Raw genomic sequence first — 19,330 nt, forward strand, 5'->3', positions numbered from 1 at the left:
TGTTCTTAACCCAATATTTTGCAACCAGCCACTGGTATTGCAGTGAGATGGGAATTATTGCTATATAGGAAGACAGAAGAAAACAGCAGAACTTGAAAGAGATTGGAGTCAATTCTGTTACAGTAATGTCACAAATGATGCCCTTTGATTTTATCATGATGCTGATAGAGGAGTGGTGTCATACCTTCATCTGTGTAGTTGAATGACACTACTAGAATTTCTGTGGTGATGATTTATTTGCAATATTACGTTTTTTAATGCCAGGATAAAATTGATGAAAAGCTATTGGTGTAAACGTTAAGCGAAGTAAATAATGACTCACTGTTGCCTGAATGAAACATTAAAGTAGAGCCTGTTGTTTTGTCCTGCAACACAGCAAAGAATGATTTCTGAGGTAAGTAATACAGATGGACGGTAACAAATTGGATAATTTGTTATCACACTGTGACGCCTTTGAGAATCCACTTCTGAAACTGCATAAGAGCAAATAGCATTGTGCTAATTAACTCCCACAACTCTGCTTTCAACATGCTTACTTCATTATTGCAAATTGCTAAAACTTCGACACTGCGGAAACAGATATTCCGCATGAGTAGCAATGTGTATTTGATAGAAGGATAAAATGTATATGAGCAAATGAAGGAATTAGACGAATTGGGGTTGCCCTTTTGCAGAGCTTTGAAAGACAACATAAGCTGTAAGATTCTATGATACTAGACTGGACCCTACTTGTCAAAACTAAGCTATACTGTGTGGTTTAAGTGCCCACTTTCATGCAATAGTGGGACTTTGACAGACTGAAGGAATCTTAATATAGCAATTTTATGTTAGCACAGTGACTCTCGGTCAAACTTCGTAATAGTGCTAGAGCACCTAATGATCAGTAACCTATGGGGGACTCTCATAGAGCTGATGGGGAACTCATTCATGGGCTGAAGAACCAGCCAGGGCTCTGTTTCGCCTCTCTGAGTGTAGACCTGCAGCAACTTAATCCACTCCGACATTTTACAGGCCAACATTGGAATGGCCTGGGATCAAGGACCCTAGGGGTGGAAATGTCCACACTGCATGAGTTGCCAGCCAATCAGAGGACATCCCAATTGATCAGCCATGCCACTGGGGAAGTGGTGGCTATTGCCAGTAAGACACCCACCAGAAGCTGAGTATCATCACCAGATTGTGGGCAGGAGGGCTTGGTGCAAGGGAGAGGTGACTTCATCTCAGTGTCACTGCTGCCATCCCTTTCCCAATGCTAGGTCCATCAAGCAGGTACTTTAATGAGGAATTAATTAGGAACCAGAAAGCAGCAACACATGGGTTTGTTTGTTTTGTTCTCTGCATCATAAGGCCCCACACCGTGCTGGGTGCTGACCAGCACTGGCAGGATAAGACCTTTAGGTAGGCATTAATGTCCCATTCAAGGAATTTAATTGGTGGCAGGGCTGGATGGCCGTCTGTGGGCCTTCTCTCCAAGGCAATTATTTGGGTGGGACTGGGTCCAAACTGAAGTTCTGAGGAAGGGTCGCCAGACCCAAAACGTTAACTCTGATTTCTCTTCACAGATGCTGCCAGACCTGCTAAGCTTTTCCAGAAATTTCTGTTTTGGTTTCTGGGTCCAAACTTGTCACCGTTCTGTTGATTAAATTATTTTCCCACACCAAACTCACCTTGGGGAGGCAATGAGATCTGCCCTTAGTCTTCTGGAACTGGCACTTCTGCCATTTACCAGAGACTCTAAGTATAGTCTTCGAAACATTTGTGTAAAGTTTATTAACCAGCCACTGAATGTAACATTGACTGCATTCCAGAGAAAAATTGAAGACAGATTCTGCCAATCAGGCAAGGAGCTGGATAAAGAATGCCAATACTAAGCAGCAAATGAACGCGTATGTGTAAATGATGCATTTAGAATGCTTGATTTATGATTTAAATAAATCTAAATAATCCTCATTATCATCACTAAGAAAGTGCATTGAAGAAAACCTTTTTTTAGCATATTCTTTTAAAAAAATTTTTTTGCGTTTGCTTAAGATGTCACACAATATTTGATGCACATTTCTGTGTTGGTTAGTTTCTCTTTTGGTTTTCCCTATCATATCCTGGTTGCCACGATGCTGGATAATCAGCTTCATGTCAACCATCATTTTTGGATTTGGTGTGTGGTTTTGCTGCTAGATGCTCTCCCCGTTTGACCAGGACAATACACACGGGCTCGTCTGCACCAGTGGCTGGGTCCTTTTGCAGTCAACAAATCCTGGAGTGTGACTTGAACCTAGGGACATTCCTGCTCAGAGGCAGGAGAGCTACTCACCTAGTGAGTCTAGATCCTAACGTATGTTACATATCTTTTTTCAAAAAGAGGCAAAATAAACATAGTCATTTGTAACCCAGATATTATACAGAACACAATATCTACAATATAATTAAACTTTGTATTAATTGTTCATTCAGTTAGACTTCATTGCATGAGAAAGGCTCACATCTAAACTTCAGAAGCAGAATGTTATAATGATCCTATTCTTGTAAAACAGCACATCCTCTGACTAGTTTCTGTTGTTGTAAAAGCTTCATGTACATGTGCAGATTCTGTCTGTCATATTTCTGATTTCAGATAAATGAAAGACAGGAATTGGAATATTTATGAAAAATATGTCCTGAACCAGAGTGTGTATAAGACGTAATGGATGGCAAATTCTTAATTAATGTCTTCCATGTAAAAGCCGGTGTGTCAACTGTGATTCAGTGGCAGCAATCTAAGCTCTGTGTAGAAGGCTGTGACTGAGTCCACACCATGACAACTTGACCATAGAAATCCAAACACGCATTCCATTTCAGTACTGAGAGAATGCTGCACTATATGAGGTGCAGTTTTTCACATTAGTATTAAACTGAGGTCCCATCCTCCCTCTCAGGAGGATGTAAAAGATCCCAATGAATTACATTAAAGTAAAGCAGGGGAGTTATTGCCCAGTATCCTGGCCAAGATTTTTCCCTCAATCAGCATCACAGTAAAAAAAACTATCTGATGATTCCCATGTTGTTGTATTGTGAGAGTTTGCTCTGTGAAAATTAGCTGCTACATTTCCTACAATGTAAAGCACTTCAATGGCTGTGAAGTACTTTGTGATGTCCTGTGATTGAGAAGGGTACTATATAAATGCAAGTCATCATTAAATTTGAAGCCAAACCTGGCCAGCAGTCAATCTTTGGTTACATCTTCCATGTGTTCTTATTGATTAGGCTTTGTGGATGTGGAGATGCAGATTCCAAAAAGCAGCCAAATAATATACATTCTACATTACCATGTTATGAGGTTCTCTTGTTACACTGCTCCTCAGGTCGAAACATAAATTGTTATTTTGCCTGGTTCTTGTATGGCCAATCATATGCTCTTTCTATCTAAGACTTAATATAAAAAGATTATTAGTGGAGTTTCTTCAGTAAAGACAAAACTGTTGATTTATAATGCAACAAAACTTATTAAATAAAGATGCAAAACGAGTAAATGCATTCAGTTTGTAACATGGAAAACATAAATGTTTACCTCTGTAAATAGGTTAAATCGGTGCACACATGACACATACATGTACTGGGTATAGGTGAAAGAAATGGATTTCTCTCCACAGACGTTCACTTTGTGGAAAAATAATATTTTGGTCAATAAGTCTCAGATCTTGAAGATTTGAGATGTTCAGATGGGTGTGGGTCTGACATTCTGGCATGAATAGCTGGATGTCAACAAAAGTAGCAGTTGTCTTTGGGATCTTGGCAGATACAGCTTGCTGAGGAAATATAGTACTGAGAAGTCTTCCAGTCACTGTTAAAGAGGAAAATTAGGTTTCAGACTGGATTCATCGGAAAGGTGCTTCAGAAACACGAAACATATGAACATATGAATTAGGTGCATAAGTTGGCCATTAGGCCTCCCGAGCCTGCTACACCATTGAATACGGTGGTAGTTGGTCTGACTGCTTCGTATTTCCACTTATCCCAGAAACGTATCACTGCAACGAAAACTACTGTTAGTGAATGAGTATAAGGAAAGGAGGAAAGATAGGTAGAATGATAGCATGATTATAATGGCAAATGGGAAAATAAATAGGGAGGCAGGGTAGATGATTCTGTAGGTGGCTTAGCGGCTAATAGGATTAGTTCATGGGGTATGGGGACAGCCAGGTCAGGTCCAAAGCAAGGAGAGGTGTTGGTGAGGAGTCAGGTTCAAGGAGGAGTCGGGAGCTCGTTTGAGAAGGTGGTCGTGTCAAGTCAAGTCTCGAGGGAGGGGTCAGTGGTCAGTCAAGTTAGGTCTTGTCTGTGAGGTGGGTGGCAGTGGAGTAGGATCAGGTGTCATGTTGAACCTGAACCATAAGATGTAGGAGTAGAAATAGGCCTTACAACCAATCTAGTCTGCTCCACCTGGAGTAAGTGATATGGTGATGGAGCTCAGGTGCCCACAAGGTCTGTGTCAGCGTGAGGGATTGGGAACTAAGTATGGTGAGTGAGGTTGGGTTTGGATCAGGCATATGGTTAGCCAGGAGTTATAACTGGTTTTTATTCCTACATTTTCTGGCAGACTATTCAGTTGAGTAAGTGAGAACTGTCCAAAGTCTTCAGCTTTAACTCAGAGTTGGGTAATTTTCTGGACGGTGTGTTCCAGATTCCAGCTAATTGTCCATTGCATGTATAAATGCCTTGGGCAATTACTGTGTGGTCATTGCAGCAAGCCTTCCAAAGGGTTTCACTGCGCACCGTTCAGAATACATCAGGTCTCTGACTATTCAGAGACCGGAGATGTGGGCCATAATAATTTCCTTAGGAGCAGTGCCACAGAGATCCATTACTGTGCTGCTTCTGGTCTGTAAGTATGCATGACTAGTGTATATTAGATTGAAAGCCATGAAGATCTAATATCACAAATTTGCATTGTAAAATAATTTTAATTGAAAGGACTCATCATTGTTTCTAAATAAATCCTGTAAAGTGCTTTGCACACCATGCTCAGTCAGTGCTCAAAGGGAGCATAGCGGAGCTATAATTTCTTATTTATTCCTTCTTTCAGTACATTGACATTCCAGTGGCGTGTTCTTCTTCATTCCAAGCTCTAGATAATGTTAGCAATCTCCCACTTACCCCTTCGCCTTGTGTGTTTGAAGTCTATGGTTAAGAGCAAATTAAAGGCTTTTTTCTATGAATGATCACAAGCATCAGTGTGCTTCATCAATTGCTCTTAAAACAAAGCCAATTAAAGCAATTATTCCAGGCTTTCAGGAGCTAGCTGAAATATTGCATCTTGAGTCATCTTTAAGTGGAATATTGAAGAGAAAAGCTGTTTCAAAATTATCATAGTTTAAACATCTTGATTACAGGTATGTAAGAAATTAAACCTCCCCTAGATTACTATTTCACATATGGCACTGTAATCTAAATAGTCAGGAACTTGAACAGTGTAAATTCAAATTTTTTCACATCAGGTGGTGAAATTTAATTCAGTAAAGTTAGTGATTAGTGGATGAGCACCAGGTAAACGATCATGAAAGCTTCTGGACAATTGTGAAGAATTAACTGTTCGCTTATCTTCCTCAGGAAAGGATAAGCGGTCTCTCCTGTTAAGCATGGTGAAATGCCTGGCACTGTTTCTGATGGGTACACAAATACCTGAAAGTCAGTTGGTTGCCACCTTAGTAGCAGATCTACTGGGCAGGGAATCAAACAGGGAAGATTGCACCCGTAAGTTGGTCAGCCAACTCTGTTTGTGGCCATGAATCAGGACTAATTTTATCCCCTGAAGTTTTTAGAGATTGTGATTTGATATCTTGACTTCATTTGGTGAAAGTAACATCTTGTTAATGTGTGTATTAAATCTGTTTTTCAATTTGTTAAAGGAAAAGAACAAGAGAGGACAGTTGAGTTAACAAGGTTTCCTCCAACAGTAGAGAGCTCTAACATGACATTGTAATTTTGATTTAAAGAAAAACTGATGGCAAAACAATTGCAATCAGGTTAGTGTTGGAGGTTCTTAAGTGTGTCTGTTCACATGCTGAACCTCAAGCTCCAAATTACTTGGCCAGAGAGACACACACTGCACTTTTAAACATTGCCAACTTTCCTTTGGCTCTTGCCAAAGGCTGAGATTTGTCAGGAAAGGAACAAAAGAGAAGGTATTTCTCATGAAAGAGACTGGATATTGGTGTGTGATATTCCTCACTTCTGTGCTGATAGTTCTGTCCTGCTCTGTCATGCTCTGTCATGCTCTTGCAGCGCGAATAGTAAGTGGAGGATAATTTTAATCTTGAATCTCGATTACAGATTGGATAAAGAGTAGGTAAAGGGGAATTATTCCTTGCTGTTGCGAGCTACTTGTTATGCAGCGTTGTTAGGAACATGATAAAATTGCTGACATCTATCATAAGTGAATGACCGTGACAAACCTCCAAGTCCCTTTCTTACTTAGTGTCGTTGACTGTTATATCCTCAGCAGAGATAAAGACAAATTAGATTTGGTTTGGTTTTGTTCAAGCGTTGCCTTTTACCCAAGAGTAAAATTACTATTAACAAATGTGACTTCAAACATTGATAAAATGCCAAACATTTATATCAGCAACAAAATTGATGAAATGGCATTGAGATCACTTATTAAAACTGCCTCAGTGTATGTGATAGGATAAGTTAATTTGAAAAAAGCAGCACATTCAAATAGCGGGTCTCTGAGGTATATTAGCTTCTGAGAAATTGTCTTGTTAGTGGCTGCGGAGAAGAGAGAAATGCAATTCAGTCATGAGACGCTCTGAATATCAGTAGTCACCAAATGGATCCACAAGATTAAAGAAATGGTTTTAGTGAGTAGTATACCAGAAAAAACTCATTCTGGGACTTGAAAGAGGACGAAGGCCCAGAATAAAGAACCTTTTCAAATCTGGGGCTTTCTAAGGCTGTAATTAAGACAAAAAAAACGATTGTATCAAATAACTTAGTGATTTCTTTCACCTTCCTCTGGCTTCAGAATACTGGAGTTTAAATTCCAACCTCTAACTCTTCTGGGTATTTTATACAATCATATCTCATACAATACATACTGTTGGTAATACTTAATGTTCAAATTTCCCCAGCTATATTTTGATATTGTAAATTTGCTAGAAACGGTTGGAAGCAGTCACATTCATTGAGGTGTGGCACCGAATTTCATTGTTGTGACAATGGTAACCCTGTTGGATAATCATGGCGATTAGCCAAGTAATACAGTGCAATTCTTCCATTTTATGCAGGAGTTTTTGGCTTCATATTCTCCACTGAATATATAATACAGATTGATCCAAAAAAGAAGAATGGTTTATAAAAAATTTAATTGAGTGATTGGCTTCCTTAAGGAAAAATCTGTATGGAAAGAAAACTAAATCTGGTCTCAAAATTTAGATAGCCATGAGGCATATAACAATGACAAGGAACAGGGTTTTATTTGACAAGTAACTGTATCTCAAATGAATAGTAATAGGGAGAAACAATTTCTGAACACAATACATATTTGCCAAACTTTTTGCACTTTTTATTCATGTATGGATAAGGTAGAAAACGCTTATGTTTTCCACACATAGAAAGGTCTGTATTGTGTGAGTGCTTCGGACCTGGTCATGTATTCTTGCACACGAGTCTTGGAAATGGGCACTCGGTTAGTGTTCGCACTTTGGTTGCTTGTACCAAGTTTCCTAGTTTTGACATTACTCAACAGCTGCACAGTCGATATCCTCGCCTCCCGTAAGATGGTAAGTAGGGCTTCTGTGCCTGGGGCTCATCCGCTCCGCCCACTTTTCTTTTTGTTTCTTTTCGTTCTTTTACATTGTTTCTCTTTTTTATTCCTCTTCTATTTTATTTTTCTTACCTTGGTGAAGAGCTCGGTTGTGGTGACAGCCGGGTGCAAGTAGGCCCAGCAGCACAGACTCATGGCAACTGCTTCGGAGGTGAGTTTGGGTTCCCAGCAGGTTCTGCATCATTGAGGCGGTCCTAGTCCCGACTCATGGCTGATGCTGTGGAGGTGAGTTTGGCTTCCAGGCGGCGTCTGTTTCTAGCACAGATTCATGGGGGTGACGGTGGAAGTGAGTTTGGGTCCAGTACAAAGCCTGGTGCAATCAGCAGCAGCTGCAAAGGCAAGCTGGGCCTGAGGCGGACTTGTGGTGGCTGAGCTGAGTTTGGGCTGGTTTGGTACCCATCAGCATCTGCATTGGTGAGGTCTGTCAAGGACTCGTAGTGAGAAGGGCATTGGCTCAAGGTGAGATGGCAGTTCGGGACGGGAAACAAATGTTGGCTTTGCCAGTGACACTATTATCCCACATTTTGTTTTTAAAATGACTGTGTGAGCTGTTTAGTTTTCATTTTGTCCATTATTGATTGCAGTTTTGCTGGGGCTTCTTGGTGTCCTAATCAGCTTAAGACTGCCTTAGTATCAAGCGTGGTTCGTGTCCTTTAGCTTAGGGGAAGGTGATGGTATACTGTCATAGAATCCCTACAGTGCATATCAAGTCTGCAAAGACCCTCTGAAGAGTATCTCACAGTATCCCCGTAACTCCACATTTACTATCGTTAACACACCGAGCTTGCGCATCCCTGAACACTACGGGGCAATTTACCATGGCCAACTCACCTAACCTGCACATCTTGGGACTGAGAAGAAACCGGAGGGCACGCTGGAAACTCAAGGGGAGAATGTGCAGACTCCACACAGAAAGTTCCTCAACGCTGGAATCAAACCTGGGTCTCTGGCATTGTGAGGCAGCAGTGCTAACCACTGTGGCCCGACTGGTAATCCAGAGACCCAGGTAATGCTTTGGGTCCCAGTTTGTATTTCACCTTGGCAGATGGTGGAATTTGAATTTTGAAGAATCCTGAATTAGAAGTCTGATGATGAAAGACCATAGTTGATTGTTGTAAAAACCCATCTGGTTCGCCAGTGTCCTTTTGGGAAGGAATTTGCTGTCTTTCGCTGGTCTGGCGTACATGTAACTCCAGACCCATGCAGTTCCTCTTAAATGCTTTCTGAATTGGCCTAATAAGCCACTTAATTGTATCAAATTTCTACAAAGTCAAAACAAATGACACATCACCTATCATCGACCTTGGAACTGCAATCAAAAAGGGCAAACCAGCTCTCTCCTAACCAACATCAGGGGATAGTGGAAAAATTGAGAGCTGTCCCAAAATCAAACTGCAGCCTGATATGGTCATATTCACAGTACTTACAGAAAACATCCCCTACAACGCCATTATCATCCCTGAGGATATACCTTCCCACAGATCCAGCAGAGGTGGCAGAACGTTCCAGAGGGAGTTGTCTTAAAGTGTCATGGCATCAGGTTATGCGTGGTCAATGAAACCTCGTACTGATTACCATGAACTTTGCTGGAGTTTAGAAGAGTGAGGAAATGACTCAATTAAACATATAAGATTCTGAGTGGTCTTGACAGAACAGCCAATAATCACAAGGTCAATAAATTATGGAGCCACTTCCACAAAACAAACAAAAATGAACTAATTCCCAGTTTTTCTGGTTGTTTATTGGACTATACTGGCATTCAGTTACATCCTATAGTATTTCATGAAGCACTTCTACCTGTGTTCATGAAGTGATTCAGCACCCTACTTGTTTTCACTCCTGGTAGTCCCAGCTTCCTCTGGTAATTAGGAAGCAAACAGAAGTAACCCAGCTAGCCTTGGTGATGATTAGTTTTGCTCTCTCCCATCCTTTTGCTCAGCATGTTAAAATAACAAATTTGCTGTTTTAAAAAAAAACCCACAGCACAAAGCAAGAATTTTGCACATGGTGTGCTCACACATCCTCTACAATGAACCATACACTTAGATTGTTGCTTACTATAGCTAATGTTCTGATGATTATTATTTAGCTTAATGTTTTTAGCATATACTTGCTGTGTTTTGAGGATCAAATATTATTGATTGAAACAAGCTTATAAAATATGAACATAAGACCATACGATATCAGGGCAGAATTAGGCCATTCATCCTCTCAAATCTGCACTGCCATTTGATCATAGCTGATACGTTTCTCAGCCCAATTCTCTTTTCTTCTCCCAATAACCCTTGATTCCCTCACCAATCAAGAACCCATCTATCACTGTCTTAGCTCTCACAGCAATGAGTTCTAAGAATCAACCACAGTCTGGCTGAAGAAATTCCTCCTTATCTCAGTTCTAAGGTGTCGTCCCCTTACTCTGAAGCTGTGCCATCTGGTCTTAGTCTCTCCTACTAGTGAAAAGTCTTCTCCACGTCCATTCTATCCACGCCTTTCCGTGTTCTGAGGTTTCAATCAGATCCCCTCTCGTTCTTCTAAACTCCACTGAGTATAGCCTTAGAGTCATCAACCACTCCTCATATGAGAAGCCCTTCATCCCTGGGATCATTCTTGTGAATCTCTCTGGGCCCCCTCCAATGCTAGCACATCCTTCCTCAGATATAGGGACCAAAACTGCTCACAATATTCCAAATGCAGTCTGACCAGAGCCTTATACGCCTCAGCAGATAATCTCTGCTCTTGTATTCTAGCCCTCTCAAAATGAATGCGAACGTTGCATTTGCCTTCCTAACTGTCAACTGGACCTGCATGTTAACTTTAAGAGAATCTTGAACGAGGACTCCCAAGTCCCTTTGTGCTCCAAATTTCTGAAGCATTCCCTGTTTAGAAAATTGTCTATGCCTTGATTCTCCCTCCCTTGATTCTCACACTTTCCCACATTGTATTCCATCTGCCACTTCTTTGCCCACTCTCCTGGCCTGTCCAAGTCTTTCTGCAGCTTCCCCACATCCTCAACACTACATGTCCGTCCACCTATCTATGTCTCATCTGCAAACCTGGCAACAATGCCCTGAGTTCCTTTATCCACATTGTTAATGTATAATGTGATTGGCTGTGGTCCCAACACTGACCCCTGCAGAACTCCACTAGTCACTGGCTGCCACCCTGAAAAAGACCCCTTTATCCCCACTGTCTGCCTTCTGCTAATCAGACAGTCCTCTGTCCATGCCAGTACTTTGCCCCTAACATCATGGGCTGTTATCTTATTTAGCAGCCTCCTGTGTGGCACCTTGTTAAAGGCCTTCTGGAAAACCAAGTAGATCACATCCACTGGCTCTCTTTTGTCCAACTTCCTTGATACCTCCTCAAAGAATTCTAACAGATTTATCAGGCATGACCTCCCTTTGACAAAGCTGTGCTGATTCAGCCCTATTATACCATGCACTTCCAAGTACTCCACAATCTCATCCTTGATAATGGACTCTAAAATCTTACGAGGTGATCAGTGAGCAAGGTGAGGCTAACTGGCCTATAGTTTCCTGAATTCTGCTTCCCTCCCTTCTTAAACAAGGGTGTTATATTAGCTATTTTCCTGTACTTTGGGATGTTCCCTGACTCCACTGTTTCCTGAAAGATCACCAGCAATGCATCTACAATCTCCTCAGCTATTTCCTTAGACCTCTGTGATGTAGTCGATCTGGTCCAGGTGATTTATCCACCTTCTTTTCGGCTTTCCCAGCACCTTCACCTCCCTAATGTGTTACAAAGTTTGAAGCTCAGACTCCAGCTCATCAACTCTGAGCCAGAGTTCCTCAAGCATCCAACATTACAGATATGATCAGTATGATGGGTCCACCAGCTCCCACATCGTGCATTTCCAACACATCACGTGGCCCTGCATCTTTATTTTAACTACTTAGTTCTTAACTTGATTTTTAAAAATTTTGTACTGGTCTTTTAGTTGTAACCTGTAAATATTTCCCTTATTTACCGTCAATCTGAAAATAACCTATAATAGTCAAATTAGCTGCCACCAACCAGTGAACTGATGGTTTGCCTGTGATTGTGCTGGGTTCCTGATTCTAGGCTTCGATTTATCCTATCAAACCTTACAAACTGTGAGCCAAAAAAAAAGCACCTCTTCCCCTCTGCTCTGAATTCCCATACTGCCTCCAACATCCCTGGACTAAATAGTCACTCGGGCTGTGTCTCATTCTGGTTGTGAACTCTTCTTCCTGACCATGCAAAGCTTCCTGCATTGTATTTATACGCTATTTTCTTATCTGTATCAAAGTTTTCGAAAGCAATTGGATTTGCTTATTAAAAGGAAGGGTCTTAAGTACAAAATGACTATCTGCAGGAAGTTCAGAGCAGACTTGGGTGACCTACTTGCATGTGTAAGAGAGTCTAAAGCCTCTTTGTTATTGGATAATAGCTTAAAAATCAGACTGAAGTATTTTTATTGAAGAACAATAGACTTGACGCGAGAATGTCTGTAATTCATACTAAATGCACTAATATAATATATATAAGATAAAAAGGAATTGCTCAACACATCTCACAGTGCCTTAATGTATTACCATGACCTTAGTCTTTGTTCACACCTTATTATTTAGAGACAAAAATTCAGGTTTTACAACTATTGAAACAGTTGTTAAGTCTAAAAAAAATCCTCAATAACCATCTGATGCTTCATTCACTCCACCCCTTGATTTTTTTTCCAGTTAGCCTTCTTGTCCTGTAAGTAATCACTTTCAGTTCATCCTAACTTGGTTTCTGTCTAGTGCCAAATCCTAGTGAATATTTTTAATACATGAGCCTGCCTTCTACTTGACTACATAATGTTTAATGTGAACATGAGGTTTCAGAAGTGGGAAAAGTTTGATTATTTATTTGCTGAGATGTGTTATTGACAAATATAAATATGTATATATATTTTTAGAGATTGCTTCTAGTGCACTATTTTTCAGTTATTTGGCAAATGCAAGTTCACCACTAAAACTGTTGCGGGGACAATGGTTGGTGATGTGCAGCGTTGTTTCTGTTCCTCCACAAGTGCTTAAAGGGTATGTACTGAGGTCGCAGCAATGGAGGTTGGCTGCACAGATGCTGTGGCTTGAACTGAATCAATTAGCAAGGACCACTCTTGCCATGATAGTTCAAAGTCTGCTGTATGACAGATGGGATTTATCATGAGGATCTTGTTAGTGACTTCTCATCATTCCCATTCCTTGATCCAAAGGATGTCTGCTGATAGCTTATACTCCAAATACTCTTCAGCAATTATACACTAAAGCAATAATTTCTCTGTATTCTCACTGTGAATTCTATCAGTGGTTAAGCATAATACTGTCATGATTCCAAATTTGAAGGGATGGTAGCCAATACCTATTCATGTGAGTTACCAATAAAATTAATCATTCTATTTGCCTAATCTAGATTCAGATGAGGAGTTTGTTTTTTTTCTCAATGCCTTGCACCTTCTTGCTGTCGCAGTGTTTGTTTTTAAGATATTACCAAGCAGTGTAATACATGTTATTAGTGAACAAGTTCTGTTCAGAAGTGTTTCATCTTAATTGTTGAATTGTTTTGTAACCTGCTCCATGAAAGTCAGACTTGTGCAAAATAAATAAAAGCAAACTTATTGGAAATATGCAGCGATCAGGCAGAACCTGTGGGGACACACAAACAGGGTTATGTTTCAGATCTTAGTGCTGTAATCAGAGCTGGAAAAGAAAATTGCTTATGAAATGCAGTTACATTTATAAATTGAAGATCCTAAATAAATCTGCCTATGTAGCCTGGATCATAATATTAGAACTCTTAAGTATAAAGGGACCTTGAAGCATTTGGACTGTAACTATATATTATGTATATAATATATGGATATATTATATACATATAGCTGTTGTCTACTTAAAATGAAGAATTAATTTACCTTGGGTGGATCATGCAAATTCCCTCCCTGATTTGGCTCTGTTTAAATTCCATCACGTTTTAAATTTCTATTAATGCCTACATATTAAAGTAAAACTGCAAGTACAAGAGTAGTATGCTTTCAAAATTCTTAATAATTCTTAGATGTAATTGGGAAACTTTCTTGGTTGAAACAGAAATTTAAATGCAAGCCCAGGAAGTAAACCATAGCACACAGCTCAGTGAACTATTCTGGCTGATTAAGTGGATTATATTCTACTTCTCCACTTCAAAGATCCGTCCCAAATTCAGCATATTCTTTTTTAGAATTATTAATTTAGAATAATCCCTTTAATATTATATAGAGCTGTAATGTTATGCTGATAGCTAGTTAATATTGAAATAAATGTAAACAGACATGATTAGGTGTTATTAACTTCAAAAAAAATTCAAGATGTCTTTGTTTTTATTATTGGCTTGCATTTTCTAATACAACCAACAGAATAGGAGCAAATTACTGCAGATGCTGGAATCTGTACTGGAGATCACAGTGGGTCAGACAGCATCCATGGAGAGAAAGCAAGCTAATGCTTCAAGTCTATATGACTCTTCATCAGAGCTGAAGTAAAGTGTGGAGGGCGCTGCATTTATGCAATAGTTGGGGGGGGAGCATGGTGCTGTGGGAGAAATGATGTTGATAGTTCAGTTTCAGTGATCGGGATGTGACAATGGCAGAACAATGGTGTGTCTAATGTTGTACAAACTTCTGGACTTAATATTGAGTTCAACATCTTCAAATTGTGAACCCACTCCCATTCCTTCCCCTTCTTTTAGCTTTACTTGTTTCATTCTCTGTCACTGAGTTCTCTCTCCTCTTCCCCCCCTCCCCGCCCCACACCCAACTCTAGTGGGACTGTCAGTTCTTTCCAGACAGACAGTTAGATAATGAAGGGTCTAGGCCTGAAACGTCAGCCTTCCTGCTCCTATGATGCTGCTTGGCCTGCTGTGTTCATCCAGCTCTGCACCTTGTTGTCTCTCGTTAGATAGACCACTGTTCTGCGATTCTCACATTCCGATCACTTAATCTGCAATATCGACATTCTTTCTCCCCCAGCATTCCCCCATCCACCCCACTATTTTGTAAATGTTGCCCTCTCCACATTTTACATCAGCTCTGAAAATGAGTCATCTAGACTTGCTTTCTCGCTGTGAATTCTGCCTGACCCGCTGTGATCTCCAACATTTTTTGTTTTCACAACCAATAGGGTAACTTCCATGGAAACGGACAGGGCTTACCACATTCATATTTTATGTTTCATGCTTTCATTAAGATAATCCAAGAATGAAACAGCCTCTGAAGTCTTAGCTAAGTGTTGGGATTTTAGTCTCCTTCTAGTGCTGCATACTTATGGTGAAGGAAAAGCCTAACATGAGGCTTCAGAAAAAGGAACTTCATTTCCAAATGTTGTACCTGTTGTCATAGTGCCAGCCAGTACAATTCAGACAAAACATCCATGGGAAAGGGTTTCCTCCCAAATGTTGCTTTCCTTAAAACCCATTCAGTGATGTTATTACTCACTTCCAGAGGAGATGTGACTTGAACCCAGCCCTCATGGCTCAGAGGTAGGGGCTACAAGAACCCTTACTGACACTCCAATATATTTATATTGGAACTTCTATCTATTAAGTGCTGGCTCTGAAATAGCGTCTCAGTTCTATACTTTTCCAGTATTTAGCACAGATGTCTCTGTGTTCTAATTGTGTCTGCGAATGTGAATGCATTGTTTGTTGGTTAGGAGTAAGTACAGTATCATCATTCTCAGAACATAATAATTAGAGGTAGTTGTACCTAATCACAAAATATTTCCATAGTAATTGGAGTAGCTTGTTCAAATATGCCAACTAAAAGATATGTATATGAAATCAAATTGTTAATTAGTCAAAGGATATGGGATCAAAGCTAACTTTGTAGATCTGTTACATAGTATGAATAAAGACTACCTTGCTTATAGTTTGCCAGCTGTCAAGTTATCTTGTCTTTGTTGGTAATAATAAGAATTTTAACCTTCTGATTTGTTTTAGGACATCTCATCTTAAATTAGCCTAACTAACTTTCTTTTGATGGAATGCCTGGAAGCCTCCAATAATACCTTAATAATTTTGCAATTTCTAGATGGATCTTGGCATTGGTGTGATAATTAGCATGTCACTTCTAAACCATTTACAACTTTAAGTTGCATTTTGTACTAATGAAGTGATTTCTTTCATCAAAGGCATAGAATATAATACCAGAAAAGTGTGATTTTTTTCTATTGCAAATTAAAATAGAATATTATCTGAAATTTTGTAAATAATGAGCAGTATATATAAATCATGTACTGAGCTCAGAGACACTAATTATGAATTTTGTGCTAGTTTGCATTTGTGGATTTATACTTCACTTAAATGTAAAATGGGAGAGAAACCTGCTGTGTACCCAGATATTCATGATGACATTATATCTATACAGCATTTGTAATTTGTTCCAAAAACGTGAGAGTTATTTCTGCATGTTACGCTAAATATTCACCATGAAAACATCAATTACTAGAATATTTATAAGAAAAACATTTTTCAGGCAAATGCTAATCTGTAAACTGTAATTTATTTTTGGTTATGTAAATAGTAAAAATTGTTACATTTAATATGTAAGAGCTGGGGAACAATTGGACAAAGCGGGTTCAAATCCAGTTCAGACTAATGAAATGGAAGTTTTTTTTTATCTGTTGCTTATAAGAGCTCCATGTGAAATAATTTCAAGCAGTCACAAGCAAGTGCTGAATAGGTTCAATTCCACAGCAATGAATAGCCCTAATTTGTCACCTAAATTGCCCATTGCAAATGAAATAATTCACAGTGAGAGTACTTTTATAAAGGTAGGTTTAAGGCATGTTGTTGGGAGAAAGCTGAGAAAACTTCACTGTATTTTGTCTTTCCTACACTTGTGTTATGATCTTGCATTCTTAGTTAGATATTTTTGTTCTGCTGAGCATCAAACATCACTTCCATGAACAAGATGCCCTAGAAAAAAAAGTGTTTGACTTTAAACGCACAAAAACAGGTGATATTGCATTTCTGGGATTGAATAGAATCCCTTGTAACAATATGGAACTTGCTGGATATATCAAAAACCCTTGTGATCTGTTAGACTTTGAAAAACAATCTAGCAAATACTTCTTCAAACCTTGGCTTAAGGTATAAATGAATAGTTAGGAAACATTGACAATTGCAATGTATCAGGTGTGTATGGACAAGTTAATGGAATTGGAAAACAGATAGCAGATGCAGTTTAATATATAATTTAGTATATATTTTAAGAAGAACTGGAGTACACATTCAATGGAAAGATACTGCAAGAGGTGGATGAATAGTAAGATGATGGTATAATAGTGCATCATTCTGTATGAGTTTAAAAAATAAAGGTGTATCAAGCTATAAAGTCTAATACTATTTAGGGTTTTCTAAATGGGAGCACTGTAGTCGAAGTGGTTTAGCCCTCCAGTGACAAAGCTGTGTCATCTCTCCAACGGACATTCAGGCATATGCCTCCCAATATGCAGTGAAAGTCTGAACCTTGAGAGCTAAAGGGCAGTCAGTGCCACTTGGAGTCATGACTGATGCTGGTAATACTCTTATGAGAACTTCACCAGGAATCATCGCTGGATCCCTGGAGACAAGTCTAGATGGCTAAAGGTTATCAGGGCAATGAGGCAGGGTTTCCAAGTCAAGGACACAAGTAGCTGTTGGTGGACATCTCCCTGTCTAGTGCCAGGTCCTCGATCGGATGCTAAGTGCCTTTGAAAGAGCAACTCCCATCCCCTGCGTTCAGAACGCATGGGAGGTGCACACCAATTTGGGAAATTCTCTCAACCACGGTTAAGTCCCTGTGGGCTCAATAATATTTGCCTTTAGATGGCTAAACAATGAAGCTAATTAACCTTTGTGTGCGGTTTTTCGGTCTCCATTTCTGAGGATGTTCTGGCTATGGAGGGAGTCCAATGAAGATTTACCAGACTGATTGCTGGGGTGGCAGGACTGATGCATGAAGAGAGGCTGGATCAGTTAGGACTTTCTTCACTGGAATTTAGAAGACTATGGAAGAATCCCATAGAAACTTATAAAATTGTAACAGGACTGTATGGGGAAAATGCAGGAAAGATGTTCCCTGATGACCAACGAGTCTAGAACCAGGGGTCACAGTCTAAGGTTGCAGGGTTAGGTCATGTAGGACTGAGATGAGGAGAAGTTTCTTCACCAAAGAGTGGTGAGCCTGTGAAATTCTTTGCCAAATAAAGTGGTTGAGGCATAAACCTTAAATGTTTTCAACAAGGAATGAGATATAGTTCTTCAAGCCAAAGATACGAAAGGGTATGGGGAGAAAGCAGGAGGAGAGTACTGAGTTGGGTGCTCAGTCATGATCACGCAATGGTGGAACAGGTTTGAAGGGCCGAATGGCCTACTTCTGTTTCTATTTTCTTTGTTTCAATGTAGCCAGCAGGTAGGTTTTCCCTGTCAGCCCATTCCCACTGCTGAATGTGGCTCCATTTTGCTGCCAGTGGGAATGGATTGTATGGCCTCTTCTATTAGAGGCATAGAGATGTACAGCATGGAAATAAACCCTTCAGTCCAACTCGTCCATGCTGACCAGATGTCCTAAACTAATTTAGTCCCATTTGCCAGCATTTGGCCCATATCCCTCTCAACCCTTTCTATTCATGTACCCAACCAGATGCCTTTTAAATGTTGTAATTGTACCAGCCATGACCACCTCCTCTGGCAGCTTATTCCATCAACACACCACCGTCTGAGTGAAAAAGTTGCCACTTAGGTCCCTTTTAATTCTTTCCCGTCTCACCTTAAACCTATGCCCCTCTAGTTTTGGAGTCCACTACCCTGCGGAAAATACCTTGGCTATTCACTGTATCTATGCCCTTCATGATTTTATAAACTTCTGCAAGGTCACCCCTCAGCCTTTGATGCTCCAGGGAAAATAGCCCCAGCCTATTCAGCCCCTCCCTACAGCTCAAACGCTCCAACGCTGGCAACATCCTTGTAAATCTTTTCTGAATCCTTTCAAGTTTCACAACATCTTTCCTATAGCACAGAGACCAGAATTACATGCAGTATTCCAAAGTGGCCTAACCAATGTCCTGCACAGCCGCAACATTACCTCCCAACTCCTATACTCGATGCACTGACCAATAAAGGCAAGCATACCAAACGTCTTCTTCACTATCCTGTCTACCTGCGACTCCACTGTCAAAGAACTATGAACCTGCACATCCAGATCTCTTTGTTCAGCAACACTCCCCAGGACCTTACCATTAAGTGTATAAGTCTTGCCCTGATTTGCCTTTCCAAAATGCAGCACCTCACATTTATCTAAGTTACACTCCATCTGTAACCAATTGCACCCATCACCTTGAGATAGTAGGAGCTGCCGATGCTGGAGTCTGAGATAACAAGGTGTGGAGCTGGATGAACGCTCGGAAGACTGACACTTCGGGTCTGGACCCTTCTTTAGAAGAACGCACCCATCACCTTGCCCATTCTGGGAAGCTGCATTTAATTTTATCCAAA

The 19,330-nt window shown here is 40.1% G+C and overlaps 1 protein-coding gene across 1 annotated transcript in view; it reads left to right on the forward strand.

The window, feature by feature from the left end:
• Positions 1-19,330, forward strand: part of snx29 (sorting nexin 29) — a 396,186-nt gene that overhangs the window by 334,336 nt on the left and 42,520 nt on the right. The window lies entirely within an intron of this gene.

Source organism: Rhincodon typus, chromosome 21 (assembly GCF_021869965.1).
Source record: "Rhincodon typus isolate 14 chromosome 21, sRhiTyp1.1, whole genome shotgun sequence".
NCBI lineage: Eukaryota > Metazoa > Chordata > Chondrichthyes > Orectolobiformes > Rhincodontidae > Rhincodon > Rhincodon typus.